Here is a 20,921-nt window from a genome sequence, read left to right as displayed (position 1 = left end):
TTCGCGGATGCCAGAAAAGTGACACCAGGATAATGTTAGTTTCACTGTAGTGTGTTCACTCAGGAAGAGCCTTTTATGTCAAGGGGCTGAGGGAAGCTTTAGGATATCTTGTCCTTAGGAAGGCGGGGACACCTTGTGTAGCTGCGCTTTATAGCCCCTCTGAGGGTTCTGCATCTTCCACTAGGTCAAGAAGACTCTGAAGCACAAACGGGTAGACTATCTAACATACAGGAGTTGTCCTCCATCCCTAGGGCCCTCTGCATCCATGCCCAGCACAGGCCCAAGAACAAGCAGAATGTTTGTCTGTGTCCACATCTGTCTTCTTATTCGGCATTTTGCAGACAGACCTCTGACCCACCTTGGGGAGCATTTTGGCCTAATCCCCTCACACTCTCTCCCTCTAATAATCACACCACCTTTTGGGGAGGAGGTTCTGGATCTGAATGCCGTTGCCCTCCCTGGGGCTGCTTCCCTGTGGGGAGTCAGCCCCAGGCCAAGCTCCGGAGCCCCGGGCTCCCGGGCATCACCCGCAGCTAATCTGCCTGCAGGACTCTCTGATACCTTCTGTTTTAAAGCTGGAATGTGTTGGCTGACCTGGATCATTTGGCCTTCCATGACGTCAGTGCTTTGGGGAAATGCTCTTGGCAGTAGCAAAGTCCACTAGAGGGGGTGAACTTAGGGAATGCTCTGGTGAGGATATAGGGGGCTTTGAAATAGGGGAGACGTGTACCCCTTCCCCCACCAACTTCCTCCATAGCCAAACTTCTGCTTTCTCTCTGCCTTGCTGTCTCCCTTGAAATCTGTATTCTTTTCAACAGATAATGTCAATAAGCCCTTTATGCGAGTGGGATTTGGGGCTCCTCTGTTTCCTGTCTGAAGATCTGTCCTGTGCCAATGACTTTGGGCCTCTGGCCCACGTTAATTATTGTACCAGGGTTCCTGGAGTCGAATGGGGACAGAATGCCTCTTTGGCTATGAGAGAGGTGTTCTGATAGGGTGTTTTTTTTTGTTTTGTTTTTTGTTTTTAGCATTAGTCTAGCTTAGAGAGGCTGAGAGAATGAAAACGCTTGTATGCTCCATTGATGTTTGCTCCTCCTTGTCTGAGCTCTTAACTAAGGCTTGAAAATCAAAAGTTAATGAGTCTCTTGGGATTTTGTAAACTTATGTTGGCAACAATCATTTTTTGCTGACATTAGTTCCAGGAAATAGAAACAATATTTTAGGATGTTGAAGGGTGGGAAGTCTAGTGGTGTATGTGTGTGTTGTGTGTTGTAAGTGTAGAAAAGAAAGTTCCCTGTCTTAGGTGTCAGAAGGGCTGTGCTGGAATCTCTTCTGTTCCCAAAGCCTCAGCTTCCTCATCTGTAAAACAGGAAGAATGTCACCTTGTCTGACTTACATGTGTTGTGATGATCAAATGAGGCAATGAATGAAAAAACCTTTGAGTTAGACTCTGTTTTGCTAGTTATTAAGTAGATGCTTTCTTCACTTGGTTAGTAAGAGAGAAGCCAGAATATATTTGAACTGGTTTTTTTAAATTACTTTTGGTGGCTATGTTTCTTCATTAAAATTTCATGACAAAAATTGAGCACAAGGCAAATCCAGCTTTATTTGGGTTATAGGTCAATGGGGCAAGGTAGAAAGAGTCAGTTCATCGTGAATCTAGTGTCCTTATGTACAGTTGTCCTCAAGTCAAGTATTTCATCCCATTGTTAGGTCATGTGTCCGACCATGTATTTCAGTATCTCATTCAGAAAGCGTTGTCTCCATAATTAAATGATGATAAAGAGACGTGCAGAACAGTGAGCATAGGACAGAGGCTGTTCTCCTCCCTTTGAGTCTGGAAGGACAGTGAGCAACCCAGACAAAAAGAAAGAACCCTTTCATCGTGCCCATCAGAGCAGGTGACTCATTTTGGCCGACAGGCGCAGAATGTCACCCTTCAGCTCCTTTTACAATTCCCGGGTGAACGGTGCCCGTCACCAGCATCGCCAGGTCTGGTTTGGGAAGAACATCCTGCATACAGTTTGGTGGGCCTCGCTTTTTACTGCTCCCCCCATTCTCTGCTCTGACAATTTTCAGCTGCCCCTTAGGCAGTTTCTACATGACTAACGTGACAAAGGCCATGGGGCACGGGCAGGCCAGGACTTCTTCCTGCCAACGCCATCTGCCTCAACATGCATTTTCCAGGAGGTGTAACACATGTGAACGTGGAGGGCCTGCTAGCATGTGCCTTTTGAAGCGGGAAGCTCCCAGTGCTGAGAAGGAGCAGGATGTGTTTGAGGGGAAATGAAGGAAGCCAATGTGGCTGCCATCCACTGCTGGAGGGGAGGCTGGCGAGGAGAGCCCATGCAGGGCCTCACAGACCATGGCAAGGAGGCTGGCTTTGTCCCAAGAGCGAAGGGAGACCACTGAATAGTGCTAAATGTCTCTGGAAGAGGTGGGAACAGGATTAAGCATCATCACATTTGCATCATCAGATCTGCATTTTGAAAGCATCACTCTGGTTCCCGTGTGGAGAATGAGTGGGGAAAGGAGGTCCAGTTAGGGCCGGTTGGGGTCCTCCAGGCATATGACAGCAGGGCCGAGGCTAGGGGTAGATGGCACAGGACGTCTTCTGCTCCACAGCTGTACCATCGTCTCGATTCCCTGGAAGCTCTTATACCGTGTGTCCCTTTTAAAATAATGATCTGGCATCTATATTGGTTTGCTAGGGCTACCATAACAAAATACCACTCATGGGGGGCTTAAACAGCGATTTATTTTATGATAGTTCTTGAGGCTGGAAGTCTGAGATCACGATGTCAGCAGGGCTGGTTTTTTCTGAGGCCTCTCTCCTTGGCTTGTGTAATAGATGGCCATCTCCTTCCTGTGTCTTCACGGGGCCTTCCCTCTGTGCATGTCGCATCTCCTCTTCTTATAAAGACAGCAGTCATATTGGATTGGAGCTCACCCTAACGTCCTTATTTTAATTTAGTCATCTCTTTAAAGGCCTTGTCTCCAAATACAGTGACATTCTGATTCCCAACATATGTTTTGTCTTGGAATCCCTAGAAAGGGCATTTGGATAACCTTCAGCGTGTCTACTATTTGTTATTGCCCCCCCTCCACACACACACACACACACACACACACACATACACCTAGTAACCGCATCACAGATAGGAAAAGCTGCACAACCACTTGATGGATTTCATTTGGGTTTTGGTCTTCACCGGAGTGTTGAACTTGACTGTGTTGTGATTTCAATTACAGCGTGGTTTAGCCACAGACATTTCCCATACTGGCTACTGGTTACTTCTTGGGAACAAGTCTGTTGCATTTGCCTTCCTTGTGGGCTTGAGAAATACCTGTTGTAGGAAGCAACTGTCAAGTTCATCCTGACCAAAACTTAATTCCTCATTTCATCTCATGCTGTGTCTAAATGTCTGTTTAATGCCCACGAGAATACTGCAGAGTGTATAGACATGAGTAACATCCCTCCTGAAGTAATTGACAACCTGCTAGGGCAATAAAGCAAGCACAAAAGTGACGATATTAAAGGGTACACTATGTTCTAAGTCAGCGGCGGCATTAGCATCACCTGAGAGTTCAGCCCTGACTCAAACCAACCGAATCAGAGACTCTGGGGGCGAGACCCAGCGATCTGTTTTGACGAGATATCCCAGGATTCTGATGCATGCTCAAGTTTGAGAACCCCTGCTTAGTCATTAGAAGTACATGTCCAGAGGTATTAAAGAAAGAGAGCTCATATTTGGAGGGAAATGAGGAGAAGGGGATCTGGAAGTATATCTAGGAGTATGTTTCATAGAAGATAAGCCTTGAGAACTGGGTTGGATTTTCATATTTATATGTAGATGATTATATTTACTATAATTGCCATCTGTGTGTTTATGTATTTTCTTTTGCAAAAGTAATTAACAGCCTGGACTCTAACTTGAAAGATCTGTCTGCTAGCTGTCCTTCTTGCATTTTAACTGGCTCAGTGTGAGTTGAGGCTTCCACCAACATATGCTCAGTTATAGAACTGGTAATTATGGTTGGAGGCATTTTGTTGGAGGATACTTTCCATTCAAAACATTACTTGAATTGGAGGTGGAGATTCTACCTCTGCATCCTGGGACAAATCAGGCCAAAGTATCTTGGAATCTCTCATGGTAGGTAGGTATCATCTAGTCTGATAACCCAGCCACACAGCCTCTGAGCTGGCCTTGAAAGCTGGGTGGCATCAGGACACTCAGCATAGACACAGACTTCTTTGCTAGCCCTGTGAGTGATTCTATAGCACAGAGGGGCAGACTGTCTCAAAGTCAATTCTGGCCACTGCCTATCTTTGTCAATAAAGTATTATTGGAACACAGTCATGCACATTCATTTCAATATTGTCTGTGGCTACATTTGTACTAACGAAAGTACAAAATTTTAATACCTACCTTAAGATTTTATATTTATAAGAACTCTTAAGTTGTGAGTGACCAAAACTCAGTTCAAACTACTCACGTCAAACAGGAACCTCTCGGCTCCTGGACCTTTGAAGCTGAGGGCAGGTCTGAACGGAGCAGCTGCTCTAGCGACCCAGCGGTCCAGCCTGCCCCCTGAGCACGCCGCTCTAGTCCTGCTCACTCAGTCTGATCGCCTCTTCTGCCTTCACTGCCCATTTCCATTTCATTCCACCCAGTCCAATCTGCTACGTTCAGACCCTTTTCTGGTACGGTGGGTCCTGCAGCCATAACATGAACACTAGGCTTGGCATCAGAAGTCCTGGCTTCTGGTCCTTACTAAGCTTTTAAATATAAAAACATGAGATAAGGAGTCAAGACACTGATAGGTATAGGGGATTGCTTTTATTTTAGACTCAAAGCATGTTTAAGAATCACAGCATGAAAGTTCATCTTATCCAGGTGGTCTGGGTGACAAAATGATCCATAAATGTGTTTTATTTGACTCACATAGTGTTCTTTTTTTTTTATTTGTTTAATATTTGAGCCATGCTATAAAATCTGGGAGATTTTACTTTAAAATCCAGATGCTTGGTTTCACTGAGCTCATGTCCCCCCATGACAGAAACCAGCTGAAACCAAGTCGGCCGTCCATGCCTGTTTGGTCACATCTCCCACTCCCTTCATCTTACCCCCGCCCACCCACTCATTTGCATGACCTACCTACCCCCTTCAGCACTGAGTTCGTGCTCCCTAATTTAACGCAGGTTTCCACCCAGTTCCCAAGGACCTGATTCCTACCTGCTGAGCGTGGCGATCATGCAGCCCCAGCCAGCTTCCCACACGTAGGAAGCGCACTGCCCAGAAAGGCAGCCCCTTTCATCTCGGGGTAGCCCTGATTGTCGGGGAAGTGTTCCCTGTATAATCCACCCTCCTTAGCATCCCGGACTGGGTAAGTGACCTGCCCTAAGTCTCGCACTGTGTTGGAGGATTAGGGATCAAAGTGTCAGTCAGTATGGCTCACCAAACTAAATGATTTTTTTTTACCCCACTAGATGGAAGGGTGGGGTGGTGCACTTAAAAAAAAAAAAAAGTCATCAAAATCAAGTTTATTTTTTACCAAAATATTTACATTTATAAATATTCTAAAGAATAGGAGTTGACAAACTTCTGCTAGGGACCTGGCCCACAACCCAGGCAGGTGCCCTGCCTGGGAATCAAACCAGTGACCCTTTGGTTCACAGACTGGTGCTCAATCCACTGAGCCACACCAGCCTAAGTTGACAAACTTCTGGAAAGGGCTACATACATAATGAATACCTTAGGCTTTGCAGAGCAACTACTCAACTCTGTAATTTTAGCAGAAAAGTAGCCATACGGTAATACATAAATGAAGGGGTATGGCTGTTTTCCAATAAAGCTTTATTTAAAAAGACAGTTAGTGGACCAGAATTGATTCTCGAGCCATAGTCTGCCCACACTTGCAGTAGAAGCATGCAGAGGGCCAGCAGGAGTGTGTGTCTATGCTGGATGCCCTGCTGCCACTCATCTTGCAAGGGCCAGCTCATATGTGGCATTTCCAAGTGGCTTGCCTGGATTCCTCTGTAGGAAGTTGTCTCTATGGTATTAGGATTCCTTTAGCACAAAGTTTTCAGAGTTGTTCCAGGGACCCCTGAGAATCCCTGAGACCCTTTGAGTGGTCCACAGGATCAACACTATTTTTGTAACAATCCTAAGAATTTTTTTGCTTCTTTCACTTTCATTCTCTCATGAGGGTAGAATCGGGTCTTCCAGAGGTGATACATGATGAAGTCATCACTCTGACAGCTAATGGAATGTCTGCACCTTGGGTTTTTTTTTTTAATTCTCAGATATGATTTCTAGTATGATAGATGCCACTCACTTAAACAATAGATGCAACTCACTTAAACAAAAGCTCTTTGAGGTTCACAATAAATTTTAAGTGCATAGAGGAGTCCTGAGACCAGACAGTTTCCGAACTACTGCTACTGTGCTTTTCTTATACTACAGAATGCTTATGTCGTAGTATGGATTTTTCAGATAGTCCCTGCAAGAGTGTAATTTCCTTATAGACAGGAGCTATGCTAACTAATGTGTTTTATGATTGCACAGGAACTTGTACAACATACTTTCATTTATTTTAAAAAGGTTTATCGTAAACCTGCTATGGGCCAGACATTATGCTGGGCATTAGGACAAAGGGAAGTGGGCTCAATAGATGCTATCCCTGCCTTCATCAAGCTTAGAGTCTAATGAAGGAAAGAGACATTCAGCAAATAGTCACAACTGATTATATCAGAACAAGCTGAAAAGTACAATCGAGGAACAGTACCCAGGACTGTGAGAACCAAAAACAATAGGGGAGTCAGTGAAGGGCCTTTGACCTGAGATCTGCGGGATGTAAAGGACCCGTTTAAAGCAGAAATTCTCAGCCTTGGTGCTACTGGCATCGTGGACCAGATCATTCTTTTCTGGGAGTGGGGAGGAGCTATTTTTGTGCATTTTAAGATGTTTAGTTGCATCCCTACTCTCTACCCACTAGCGCCAGTAACACACACACACACACACACACACACACACACACGTCAGTTGTGACAACCAAAATGTCTCCAGGCATTTGCCAAATGACCCCTGGTGGGTGGGGCCAGGGAGCATTGGGAAGTTGTCCCACTGATCTACAAAAGCTGTGTGGTAGGAAGGCCACTGTGGTAGTCCAGGTGAGAGGTGCTAGTGGCTGGGACAGGGCTGGTGGAAACAGAGAGACTAAATTTTAGAAAACAAAAACCATCTGCCAGGATTGAGTCAATGAAATGTGGGTTTAATTACCTTATTAGTACATTATTTCATTGCCAGTTGACTTTTTTAAACATTTGTGAAGATTGGCAAACACATCAGCAAAAATATACTTTAATACTCAGGATATTGGCATGTTTTCCAACAGCACTTTAACATGCATTAGTATAAGATATCAAGATTTCTAAAATTCTCATCTCAGTGCCAAAGATTATGTGAGTTGTGTGGATCACTAACCCAACGGTTCCCAGCCCTTAGTGAACAAAAGACCCTCCACAGGAGCTTGTTTACAATTACAAGTCCTATTCAGTAGGCCTGGGGTAGGGCCCAGGAATCTGCACGTTGACAATCCACACTTCCTCCCATGGAATTCTCCCCATGGGATTCTGAAATAGGCAGTTAGCTGATGACTTTGAGAAACACTCATGCAGCAAAAAGCACCCCCACGGAGGAATTTATTCCCATTTCACTTCCACCACCAGCTTCTGCTAACTGACTACTCCATCTCACCCACCTCTGCTTATATGACTTTGTCCATCTCCAAAGTGGTTCCAGGAAGCTTTCCCTAACTGCCTGGATGCACCCACAGTGTAGTACCCTTGCTCCCATAGAGTGCCTGCAGCAACAATTGACTAAGAGCGGCTTAAACAATCTAGACATGTCTAGTTTAGAGATCAGAAAATCCAAAGAGGGGCAGATCCAAGGCTGGTTAATTCAGAGGCTCAGCGTCGTCCTCAAGCACCCGATTCTTTCCAGGTCAGGGCGCTCCCCTGAGAGACCTGCAGTCAGGCTGCAGCTGCAGCGCCCCAGGTGAACGGCAGCCTCCAGGAGCCAAGAAGAGCAAAGAAAACCTTCCGTTCCCATCCTTGTGCCTCATCGGCCAAGAGTATATCACATGCCTTTGCCTAAGTCAACAGCTGTCAAAGAATTAGACTATTAGAGTCCGTTTCACCGATCAAGATGCTCTCCCCAAGTCCGGGAGAGGTCGCAACCTTTCCCGAAAGGTCTGGTTGCTCAGGGCAGGATGAACAAGAATGAGTTCTCCCCCAGGAAAGAGACATTAGCAGATGAAGAGATGAATGTCTGTTGGGATATTTAAGGATATTTAAGGGTGTCCCCTGCCTTTCTCCTCTTCCTCTCTTCTAGCACTTTTCCCACCATTTCCACTGCTGAAGTGTGAGTCACATGAAGGCAGGGACCTGTGCACCTCATCCATCACTGTGTCCTCACCTAGATGCTATGGGTCATGTTAGACACATAAGGTCCAGCATAAAATGGTCCAGGAATATTTGTTTAATTTAAATTGATAGAGTGTGATTTAGATAGAAAACTGTGATTAAGTAGGATATAAGTAGTTGGTTCCAAGTCAAACTAACTCATTTTTTTAGAAAGGGACTACACTATATTGGTTAGTATAATTGAGAAGTTCATAAGTGAAAGGGCTTCAGGCCCATCAGGATCCACAGACTAAAGTGTTGCACCTGGGGACCTGTTCATTCTTCCCGTCTCCAGCAGGCTCTCTCATCGTGGGGGCCGGTGCGGCACCAGGCACCCCAGACTACCTTCTTCTGGCGCAGCAACCCAGAAGGCTTCTCCAAGAGCTCCTGCAGAAAAAGCCCAGAGAGGACTAGGCCACGTGCATGCCAGTCACATTGGGGCTGGCATTCTCTGGCTGGCTAGGCATGGGCTACTTTCCAGTCCTGTGTTGAAACAAAGTCAGCCCACCCAAACCCCATGGAATGGGTTCCCCACGGGAGAGAGAGGTTCTTTTGCCAGAAGAAGCAGAAAGCAGATGCTGAAAAAGCAAAACAACAGATGTCTACTGCATTTATGGATGAAAAAAAGCTGTCTGCAGGGCCTTACACATGGGCCAAGCAAGAAAGTAAACATTGTCCCCTGCTTCCCCAGACTATACAAATTCAAGCTGAAACTGAACGAGGCTTTGTTTCCTAAAGATAAAAAGAGAAAAAAACGTTTGTCCTTTGATTTTTGGTGGGGAGGGCCTTTGTTTTTATAAAATCTTTTATTTCAAAAGAAGTACTCTTCATCTTTCTTCCTATTGTCTTTTAGTCTTTTTATTCTTTTTCTTGGTGACATCACGTCTTGACTTCTTGGTCTCACATACCGCATATCAACAACCTACTAAAAAATAATAAAATACCATCTCTCCATAGTGCATTCCTCAACTTTTTTCTTTCTTTTCCCCTTCCTAATCAGAAATAATTCATAAAAATCTTAGCACTCCATGTTTGGACTGCTTTGATCCCTTTACCAAAATCTACCTTAGACTGTTGCATTTAGGGACATAAATTCATCATTCATTCCATTGGAAAGTATGAAATTATTGCCTGTTAGTACCATGTACGAGGCTCCACATTAACTGTACAATAAAAAACAATCTCCCTACTCCATCCTGGAATATGTTTATCTTTACATCTCTCCAATATTTAGATTCATTTTGTTGTTGTTGTTGTTGTTGTTGTCATTACCATAGCCAGCTTTGGCATAGCACTTACAATATACCAGACAACGTGCTGAGCGTTTTATGTATGTAACTTCTGATCCTTCCAAAAATTCTGAAAGGTAAATACTGTTATTCCCATTTCACATTTGGGGAACCTAAAGCTCAGTGACATAGCACCTTGCCCAATCCCATCAAGCCTGTGAGAGGAACAGACTGGATTTGAATCCAGATCTAACAGGTTTCATATCCTGTTCTCTCACCAGCTCACAGAAACCACTCCATATATACCCTCATAGAGCAATTAAAATTTGCTTCTGTTTTTCCATGGAGGTTGATCCATCACCTTGCATACGGAATGCTGGATGCACACTTTGAGTTGTGAATCCTGGAGTGAGGCTAAATCTGCAGGAGCCCATTCTCTATCCTTATTCCCCTAGGGAACACTGGCAGACATCCCTGAGGCTACAGCCCTATGTTCCCAACTCATACATTCACAATTTCAAATACATCTCTTTGAGGCACTTGGTTTCTTCATTGGCAAAACTGTAGACCAGGGCTGTCTAATAGAGCTTTCTACATTGATGAAAATGTTCTATTCCTGTGCTACTCAATACAGCTGCCCCTAGCCACATGTGGCCATTGAGTACTTGAAATGTGGCTAGTATGACTGAGGAACTGAATTTTACATTTTATTTAATATTAATTGATTTTAATTTGAACAGTCACATATAACTAATGGCTACCACATTGGACAGTGCAAACGTAGAATAACTTTTATCATTCTTTTCACCTCTGGGTTACAAACAACATTTTTTAATAATATGGCATAAAGTATTGCAGCGGGATGGAATAGAAAAAATATCAGGACATATCATGTATACTTAGAAAAAGTTTTGTTTGTGAAACTTTTGTTTCACATATTTGTGTGCTGGGCCACCTGGCAAAATTAATTTCTTCCAGTGGATCATGGTCTAAAACCAAGTTTGAAAAACTCTGCCTGTCCCTGAATAATGTCACCAAGGCCTTGAGAGTGACATGCTTACATGGTACTCTCTTATGCAGCCTGGGGCTCTGCGAGACCCCATTTCAGGAGTATTTGGTTCTTCCAGGTCCTACAGGCATGTGGTGAGCATGTGACTTCTCTCAGATGGTAATTGGAAGTGACTTTACCGTCACCTATCTGTCTGGATGCAGAGATCCTGCACTGGTGGCCCTCAGGCAGAATCCAGCCCCCACAGATAGGCATCTTTGGGACCTTGACTTGTTTTTGCAGGACAATAGTCTGCCTTGGCCCAGCAGCTTCTTCTTTAAGTAGGCCAGTCTTGCCGGTTTGGTCCCTCTGGCTCAATTTTCCACTGACGTTACCTGCCTGACCCCTGAAAGTATTTTATGTTGCAACCATGTTTAAAATGCATAGACCACTGGATTTGAAAGGAAATTGAAAGATCACAGAATGCAACCCTTTTACTTTATAGATAGGAAAACAGTGACCCAAAAATGGGGAGTGTCCTGCCCGAGGCCTCACAAGAAGCTGATGGCAAAGTAAAGACAAGAAGGAACTGGTTCCCTCTAGGGGAATAAGGAAGAACCAGATATTAATAGAAATCTTAGTAGGACAGAAGGGGAAGGAAGGAGGGAAGGAAGGAAGGAAGGAAGGAAGGAAGGAAGGAAGGAAGGAAGGAAGGAAGGAAGGAAGGAAGGTAAGGGGAAGGGAGAAAGGGAGGGAGGGAGGGGAGGAGGAGAGGAAGAGGACAGCATGTAGCGGGATGATGGCAAGCTATCCTCGCAGCCCCGGGCCTGACTGTCAGGTCAGATTGCTGGGAGAGGAGCCCCTATTGTGCTATAGTCACACTGTAGGAGCTTCAAGGGAGTGAGTGACGACAGAGGCCATCAAGAAGAGCCCTGTAGAACTTTGAGCAGTGGGATAAGCACTTTATACACCAAAGAGGGGGCTTCCAGGAAACCTCTGCCCCCTGAGAACTGAGGATGCTTGGGATGGCTTTGAGGATTCTCTGACCTGCGTCAACTACACCTCACTTTGGGTTCCCTCAGGCAAACTGTCCCTGATATGAAAAGAAGGTATTTTCCTGCTGGTCCTGGTGTGGCCAGCATGATAGGGACCCTGAGCAAGTTCTTCCCCTCACCGAGCCTCAGGGCTATATCTGTACAAGTGGGAAGGTGGATGACGTGGAACAGAAGGTGCCTTGATCACTACTGTGGGGGAAGAAGGGGTTACGAGTAGGTGACATGCCAGGCCCTACCCACTGCAGTCACAGCTGCTCTTTGGGCTCTGAGCGGGATCACAACTCCAGTGCCTGCAAGCACCTGGCAGTGCAAGAGAGAAGCTGGCCAGGGGTGAGGCCAAAAGAAGAGGCAGGAGCCATGGTGATCTGGAAGGATTTAAAAACAAACACCAGGCCGCCCAAATACAGCATGACTGGGAGCTGCATCCAATGGAAACAGCCCGGTCTAGGGGATTTCCCTGAATGTCATCATGTGTTTGCATTCCATGCATGATTTGCAGTGGAATCAGTATAACCTAGAGGCCATTTCATCGTTTCAAGAAAGGGTTCTTGGCTTTTAAAAAAAAATGGTGGAAACCTCTAGACTAGATGTTTTCATCTGTGCCTTCTGCTCTGATACTGGAAACCTGTAAGACAAAGGGAGCCCGGGTGACAGCTGATGATCTTGGATTTCCCCACGATCCATCAGAGCTTGATGGCCTGCCAGAGGCTCAGGAAACAAACATTGTATAAGTATTAAAACCTCTGGCGCAGAGGCCAAGGGACTGAGTCACTTGTAGCACGAAGACAATTGCTGGCTTCCTGGAGGTCCTCTATTCCCAACATGGTTTCCAGGACCCCAGACGAAACTCAAATAGTGTTTTTCAGATAAGCTACAGAGATGTTGGAAAGGGTGCCACAGGCCCGTGCAAGGCAGCCCCGTTCTCACTGCCGGGGGGTGCTTGGGCCGCTCCCCTTCGTTCCCTCACAATTCACTGGGCAAGAGGAGGCCCTGCTGGGAAGCCCCTGAGGAGAGGAAGCAGAGGAGAGAAAACCATCCCCTCCCAGATGCACGGGTGCCTGTCTGAACCCTAGGTCTAACTTGGACATGGGGAGCAACTTCAGGCCAACGCATTAACCTCTGTGACTCAGATTCCCCGTCTTTAAAGTAGGGATCTTTAAACTCCTAGAGTTGTCAGAATGAACTGAGATGATAGATACGAAGCATTTAGCACAGGGCATGGCGCGCAGTCATTGCCCAATGCATGTTAGCTGATTTTAGCTACTTTTACAGCTCCTCAGTATCCCTGTCTGGGGGCTTTGTAAAGGTAGTGGGGGATGGAACATGGAACAGTGATTCGAGAACATCCTGGGGATTTTCTTCTTTTCCACCCAATCTTGCCTATTCCTCAGTCATTCTGACACAGTTCTGTATATCATGCTCTTAAAAGTCCATGACCAAGCGCAGCAAGATGATATTTTTGAAATATTCGCTGGCATTTCCTTTATCCACCCCTCTTGCTGCCTTCCCTCTATTCAGTGAGTGATGCCTCAGGGCCAGGATGGGCAGCAGAGCACAGAGACAAGAGGGGTCGCTTCCTGGATTTTTGGTTTCAAAAGTCTGAGCCCTCAGAACAGGATGGATTTATTACAAAGCTAAATATTCTAGAGAGGCATAAATTAGAGAAGGCAGAAAGGGCTCCTTGACCCCCAGTTAACAAAAATGATTCCCTGGCCCTGAGGTGGGGGAGGAGAGCCTGGGGGAAGAAACGAGAACACGAGTCTGTTTTGAGTCCTTAGAAAGAGGCCCTGTGCTGTGTGGGACACAAGCCCAGGGAGATGCGGGCGGGCGGGGCGGTGGGCGGGCTGGCTGAAACTCAGTTTCTGCATGTCTTGAAATAGGAACTAGTTGACTTATATGAAAGAAATGAGGTTTTTAAAAAAAATTCTAAAGTCTTTTATTGAATGCAATCAGACAGAGACCTTTTCTTTTTTTTTTTACAATCCTAAAATTAATACAGAAATAAATGAAAAATTAATTCCATGGCATTATATCTGGACAGTTTTCTGAATTTGCAAAATGCTCTTCTCCTTTTATCAAGGGAAAAGGAGAACATCCCCGTCAGAGAAAGCTTCTCAGCTCCCTTGCCTGCGACACCCGCCGTGGTAAAGGGCCATTTGGGTCTGCCCCAGATCCTTCCTGCTAGAGCTGCAGCGTGGCAGCTGGTTGTCAGGCAACAGCAGTCTGTCTGGCCAAGAGCGTGCCGCTCTGACACATGTCCTGACAACACACTTCTGGAGAAGGGAGCCTGAGCCATGTTGCCAGCTACATGCCATGACCGTGGAACAGGCTGATGAGCCTGGCAGAGAGAGGCTGTGGAGGAGTTTCTGTTGCGGCAAAGGTGTCACAATATTGTCTGTGACAGACTGTGTTACTGACCTGCTGACACAGGAAACTGTGGCCAGGCTGGGGCCATCTGTGCAAGGACCGGGGGATTCCCAGGGTGTTCCTACCGCTGCTTTGCTGCAGCTGCCAGCACCTGCAGAGCCCACCTCTCCCAGGGACCTGGCACAGACACCTGTCAGGCTGTACCTTCCGGGGCCAGGAAAGCTGCTCAAGGCGGGGCCTGGGGGCAGCAGTCACAGCTTCTTCACCATCTGCCGTAGAGGCCGAATTGCCACTCCCAGTTTCCTGGTCTGCGCTCTAGCACCCCCATCATTATTCTGTAGCTTTGTGAAATATACATACACACATATTTTTAATCAGCTGGATAATGGGTGGATGATTACCGTTGGCAGAAAAATTAGATGCCCCTGTTAGCCTCCCCCAAGCCTACTGCCTCCCCAGAGGCACTGTCGTGGGGTGGACAGTAGAGCTTAGTGGTGAGAACACAGATTCTAGAGCCAGACTGCCTGGGCTCAGATCCTACCTCTGCCATTTACTAACTGGGACCTTGCACAAATGACCTCAGCTCTCTGGACCTCAGTTTTCTCCGTAAAATAAGGATAGCAATAATATCCCCTCAGGAGTTATGAAAACTGAGTAAGATGACATATGTAAATGGCTTGGCACAGTTCCTGACAGTAACCAGTCTCTAAATACTATGTCTTATCCTTCCATACCTTTCCTTAAGCATTTACCCCTCCTATTTCTTCATGCATGGCTTCATTAAACTCTGCTTCTGCACCTTGGAACACTGACTCCCCAGCCCACCTACTCTAACACTAAACCTCGGCCTGACTCCAGATCTATGGTAATGTAGCCTTTTGTGTATTCTCTCCCCATCTTTCCGTGACACCAGACTCTGTACCAGCCCAGCCCCCGCTCCAGGTTTGCCCTGCCTTTCATTCTCTTATTCTAGAGCAGATACCCTCATGCACTGGTGCAAACAAGCATTTCTGTGTGAGCTCAGCTGAATCCCTTTCTCCCTTCTGGACCTCAACTTTCTCCTTTGTTAAGTGAAACCATTGGACTCATTTTATTCATCTTTTTATTTATTCATCAAATACTTATTGAGCACTTATTATATGCCTGCTACTGAGGGTGCAGCAGCAAAGAAGACAGACCTGGTTCCTGCCCTGCCATTAGTCTGGTCCCAGGTGTTCCCAGGATGAACACAGATGTGATGATGTACAATGGCACATGCATGACCCTTAGAGGCTACCAAAAGCAGCTCGCATGTCTCCCTATCAGAGGTTTCAGAAAACAGATTACTCACTTAGTGTAAGTAAGCACACACAACAAACACTCGGATGTGTCCCCCTGGAAACAGCAGATGTGCCCAAAATACACCGCCCCAGGATAACATAAATCATAGCCTCTCATTCCCACAACAGGAAACACCCCACTCCCACATTCCTCTGCAGGCTATGTCAGAAGCATGTCAGCCACCCACCTCTGCAGCCGACAGAAACCCATGAACAGAGAGCGCTCCAAGAGGGGCAGAAGGAAGAGGTGGCTTAAGGTGGCAGGTGGGCAGCCAAGGGGTTTTTCTTGACAGTCAACAAGGAGGGAAAAACCAGAAAACCTTTGCCGAGGTTGGACTGATCCAAAAATGGATTTGATAGTGTTCAAGCCAAGCTCAGTGGCAAGTGGTAGGGGTGATTTAGAAAGAATTCCTACACTGAATTGGAGGTAGGAATGCATAGCCTCAGAGATCCTTTAACTTAATTATTGCTAATATGTAAGGCCAAGTTACATGCCAAGCAGCATATTAAGCACTTTTATATGATTTAATTAATTTAATACTCACAAATAGCCTCTAGGCATGAGCAAACTGAGATGGGTACTACATACTTAATTTGCTCAGGGCCACATAACCAGCAAGGGGCAGGCGTGGAACACAAACCCAGCCCTCCTGAGTCCAGCGTCCGCACCGTTGCCTCGGTGCCTGCGCTTTCACCCCTTCCAGTGCGGGGTCCCACGTCTCTGTGCTCTTAACCACAGCAAACAGGATCAGTGTCGTGGGCCATCATTCAACTCCAAAGTCAAACGCAAGGTCCCCGTAGTTAAACTACTCATGTATACAGACCCCACCTTAACCTCTCTGGGAGGCAGCTTTCTGCCTGTGAGACGTCTGGATTCACACCGAGGCCCCTCCTCCGTGTTTATCAAATCCCTGTGAACACACCCAGGGTACTCTGGGCTCTAATGAAGTGGTGGGAAGCTTACGTGTGGCAGCTGCTGCACGTGCTTGTTTTCCTGGGCCCCAGGCTGCTGTGTGCTCATTGCTGGATTGGTTCGTTCTCTGCTTGATGTTTCACGGTTCAACCAGGAGCCCCACTGTTTTTATTACACTTCGAGCCAATTAGTCACAGTTTTTATACTGTCTCCAAGTCAGTTCCGTCACTCTTTTAATTATACCGCAGCATACCATAGGTGCTTCTACCTTTTAAAGACTAGTTTAAAGACAACTCTATTAGAATGTGGGAACATTTTTATCTCAAGGTCAAGTGACCCTCGGGGGAGGAAAAAATATTGTGCGGCCACCACATCAGTAAAGAGAACGTAACTTAAGTCATGTAGTTTCTGAGAGAGAAAGCATGCCATTATCCGCTTTTAAAAGTGACTAATACATCTGATAACATCCAACACAGTTAGTGTAAAAGTGAGACCAGTTAATGGAGGGAAGAGAGAGTGGAGGGAGAGAAAGAAGCACAGAAAAAGACTCACAGAGCCAGAGTCAATTTTTAATTGGAGGGCATTTTATAAACCATTGTGTCCAAGCTCCACAGTGACTACAGAGGAAAGTGAGGCCAGGACAAGTTAGATGATTTGCTGAAGATTATAAAATGAGGTGACAGCAGAGAGGGAGTTGGAACCCAGGTTACCCCCAGCTCTACCTACGAGACAGAGCCGCAGGAGATGAAGGGCAGAGCGAGGGAGGGAGAGCCAGGTGGAGGAACTGGATGCTGCGCTCGCCTCCTGCTCTGTTCAGCCCACCAGGAGACCCGTCAACCCACCCCTGCCAATACCTCGTTGTGCTCCAAAAATTGTAAATCATCTTGGTAGCCTTTGGGAAGAGCTTTGCTTGCAAATCAGTTATGCAGTTAAACTGTATTTGCTTTTAGATTGCTAAAGACTTGGTACATGTATAAAAGAGGGTCCAGTGTTTCAGACCTTTAATTTTTAATCTCATAGGCATTGGCCAGCTGATACCCTGTCTTAAAAAATTATACTGACAACCTTTGCCGACTGACATTCTTGCTTTTATTCTTGGAAAGATGAAGATTGTTCAGTCCTGCAGTGCCTAAAATTTTGTGATTTAAAAAAAAAAAATCAGTATTTATTTCACTCACTGCTCAGAATCTTTTGTTTCCAGATCAAATTCAGGGTGGGTGAATGTATGTGTAATTGGTTCCCACTGCAAATTATTTTTTTAAACTCTTCAGGGGGAAAAAAAATTATTTAAGTCTGAGGTGATATTCCTGAATTAATGTGTACATGTTACTTTTATATAAATAGAATTCAACCAGGTTTAATTTCTTCCCCCCGCCCCGCCCATGCCTGGTGTTCCACCTGTGAAACTGGAAGGCTTCAGTGTTCACTATGGCAGCCACTAGCCACATGGGGCTTCTTAAGTGTAAATTTACATTAATTAAAATTAAATAAAATTTAAAATTATGTACCTTAGCCACACTAGCCATAGTTCAAGTGCCCGATGGCTGCACGTGGCTAGTGATTATTACACTGGACAGCGAAGATGTAGAACATTTCCGTAACTCAGAAAGTCCTATTGGACAGCTCTGCTTAAGGACTGGTGCCTGGGGATGCCTCTCCTAGCTGCCCTTTATTGGCCAAATAACATCACACAGAAGCCAGGGATTCCCTGCACACATTTTAGAAATATACCACAGGATTCATGTGTCTAAACTGTTTAACTTCATGGATTACTTCACAAGTAAGAAGAGCTAATGTCCTTTGAGGCTATGGCTGATCTCAAATGTCACTCTCAAGGACAGGCAGTTTCTAACACGTGAGGCAGTTCAAATATTCGTGTGTAAGTCAATTTAGAATTTGAAAGACGTTTGCCTATAACATAGTGTTATAAATCACCTGACTTCCTGAAATGAATCACTTAATACCTTCTGAGATTAAAAAAAAAAAAATTAGTAGAAATAATAACCAGCAGAAAATCAACAATAAAATTTTAGTGTTTCAGGGTAGGGGGAGATTATTGATTGGTGGGGAAAAAGACATCCTCCATAAATATCTACACACACAGAATGAAGTTGCTGATTTAATTAGCCAAGAATACAAAATCTTACTGGAAATGAGGTAGCTTCCAGGCAGGAGCAGATGTGACATATCTCAGCATAGGTTCCCTTGATCCCCAGCATTCCTATTTGTACTGTCTGGTTAAGAAAAGGTCTTCACACATCTGAAAGCTCAAATCTTGCTACACTGCTGCCCTTTTATAATCACAGCTTACATTAGCAATCTGGAAGAACTCACGCCAACGATGCGTGCATTTCTGTTCATGAGACTTTACACAAACATCAGACTTTTGTGGATTTCCGGCCACAGTCAGCATCCCCAAAGCAGTACCCTCATGCTGAGGGGAGCAACAAAGTCAAGGTCAGGAACCCCATCAGTAAAGGGCCCCAGAAAGCCCCTTTTCCCAATCCATCCCCTCACTCTAATCTTTGCCTTTTTATCAGAGTCATTCAAAGGCTGAGTTTTGACTGAAGACCATTATCACAAATTCATTTCCCCAGAAAATCAAATCAGGAGAAAAATCTAATTGATCTTGGAAGTTGGCAATAAGACAGGTTGAGTTAGAAGAGGTAGATAAAAATTTGTGGAGTGATTCTGGAAGGATTTTTGGATACTTTCAGGAGCCTGATCATTGATGATGATTGTACTATTTGTTCTTATTTTATTTTCAGACTCACAGCTTCGTTTCCCTCAGCAATAGTAGATCCCTGCACCGCTCATATAAACAGGATCATATTTTTCTCACAAATTAGGCAGAGCGGGGAGAAGGAAATATTTTCCAAGGATGTTGCACAGGAATCAGAGAAAGAAGAAAAGGAGATAGGAGAATGTTTGTGGACATTCTGGAGAGCAGGGAAGAATCACTCTGAGCTGTGGGGAGGATAGGATGGTCACGATACCAGTGGTATCTGTGGAGCACTTTTTGAAATGGCTTATGTGTACTAATCCATTTAATAAGTTAATTCATGATTTAGTTAACTAGCTGACTCGTTTAACTTTTGTCTTAAATTTAAAACAGGAAAAACAGAGTTGACTAAGGGGCATGAATTCCATTAGAGAAAGATTGTGAGGATACTATTCTCCTACTTCAGATAGCAAAGTCGTCAGAAGCAACAGTCAGGGCTAAGGAAGTGGCTCTTGGCCCTACAGCACACCTATGATTCAGGATCCCTTTAAGTAGAAGATAATTATCTTCCCTTAGCTCTGCTTTCCTGTTCCTTGTCTTTAAAAAATGAGGATAGATTATGTCAGTTTCAGAGATCTTCTTTGAAAACCTGAAGAAAGCCATAGGAAAATGTACACAACATCAAATTTTTTATTTAATTAAAGAGAAGTATTAAATCCTAGATCTATCAGTCAGGATATGCTGCAGTAAAATATAAAATCTTAGAAATTTTTCCTTGCTCATGATAGATGTTCATCGTGAGTTAGACTCCATGAATCCACAATCAGGGATCTAAGCTGATGCATTCTGCACACCAACTGGATGTGCCGTGGGGAAGGCAATATGGCAGATCACATACTGGTGCATAGGGCTTTTAATTGGAAGAGAAACACAATTGCCGTTTACATTTCATTGCCAAGGAAGTCACAATGTGCAGTCCTTCATGTACCTAGAATAACAGATTCAAATTCCAGTGACCAGACATAACAACTGCCACACCAGGTTAAGAACCCCTGAGCCAGGCGATCTCTAAGTTCCTTTGCATTTCAAGGTTCCTGTGAGTCCAAAGTAACTTGTAATACAAGAGTTTTGCCAGTAAATCTGTGTCTAAATGACAGGAACCATGAAGGGATTAAGAAGTACAAATTGGTAGTTACAAAATAGCCATGGGGATGTAAAGTACAGCATAGAGAATATAGTCAATAATATTGTAAACTGTATTGCCAGGTGGGTACTAGAATTATCAGTTGGATCACTTCGTAAATTATATGAATGTCTAATCATTATGCTGCATACCTGGAACTAATATAAAATAATACTGAATGTAAAAAAAAAAAATCAGTGAAGCATCCAGATCTCATTCCTAATTTTTGTCCCTGTTTCCAACTTAGGACCAACTAGAGAGAGCCAAATGTGCCCCCCTAACCAGTCATACAGGACATTCCACTTCTATTTGGCCACCTAGAACTTCCCCAGGCCTACAGCCGCCAGTCAGGAAAACCTGGATCCTTCCCTTTTCCCACCAGAAAGCTTGCCCACTCCTCTGCCTGCCTTTCAGACCCTACCCAAATGCCAGCGATGGGGGCCAGCCCCCTTGCTATAGAGACCTCTAAGTAAACAGACTTGGCTTCTCTATAAATAAATAAAAAAACACCACTTCCCTTTCGATCAAGTGGTCATCTTTATAGCCAGGACAATAGTACGCCTTCTCCTAATGGAGTATGAGCAGAAGTTTTTGGACTGTTACTTCCACTTTGAGTGAGAATGGAGTCACTGAGCGGTGCCTCTGGGGCCTGCTTACGAGAGAGAAACTCAGTTCCTC

General features: G+C 45.0%; 1 protein-coding gene across 4 annotated transcripts in view; it reads left to right on the top strand.

Moving 5' to 3' along the window:
* Positions 1 to 20,921, top strand: part of ABLIM3 (actin binding LIM protein family member 3) — a 100,291-nt gene that overhangs the window by 16,279 nt on the left and 63,091 nt on the right. The window lies entirely within an intron of this gene.

The sequence above is a fragment of the Pteronotus mesoamericanus genome, unplaced genomic scaffold (genome assembly GCF_021234165.1).
Source record: "Pteronotus mesoamericanus isolate MK-2021 breed Mesoamerican mustached bat unplaced genomic scaffold, CSHL_Meso_final contig_2, whole genome shotgun sequence".
In the NCBI taxonomy this organism is placed as follows: domain Eukaryota; kingdom Metazoa; phylum Chordata; class Mammalia; order Chiroptera; family Mormoopidae; genus Pteronotus; species Pteronotus mesoamericanus.
This window is presented reverse-complemented; position numbering and strand designations above follow the sequence as displayed.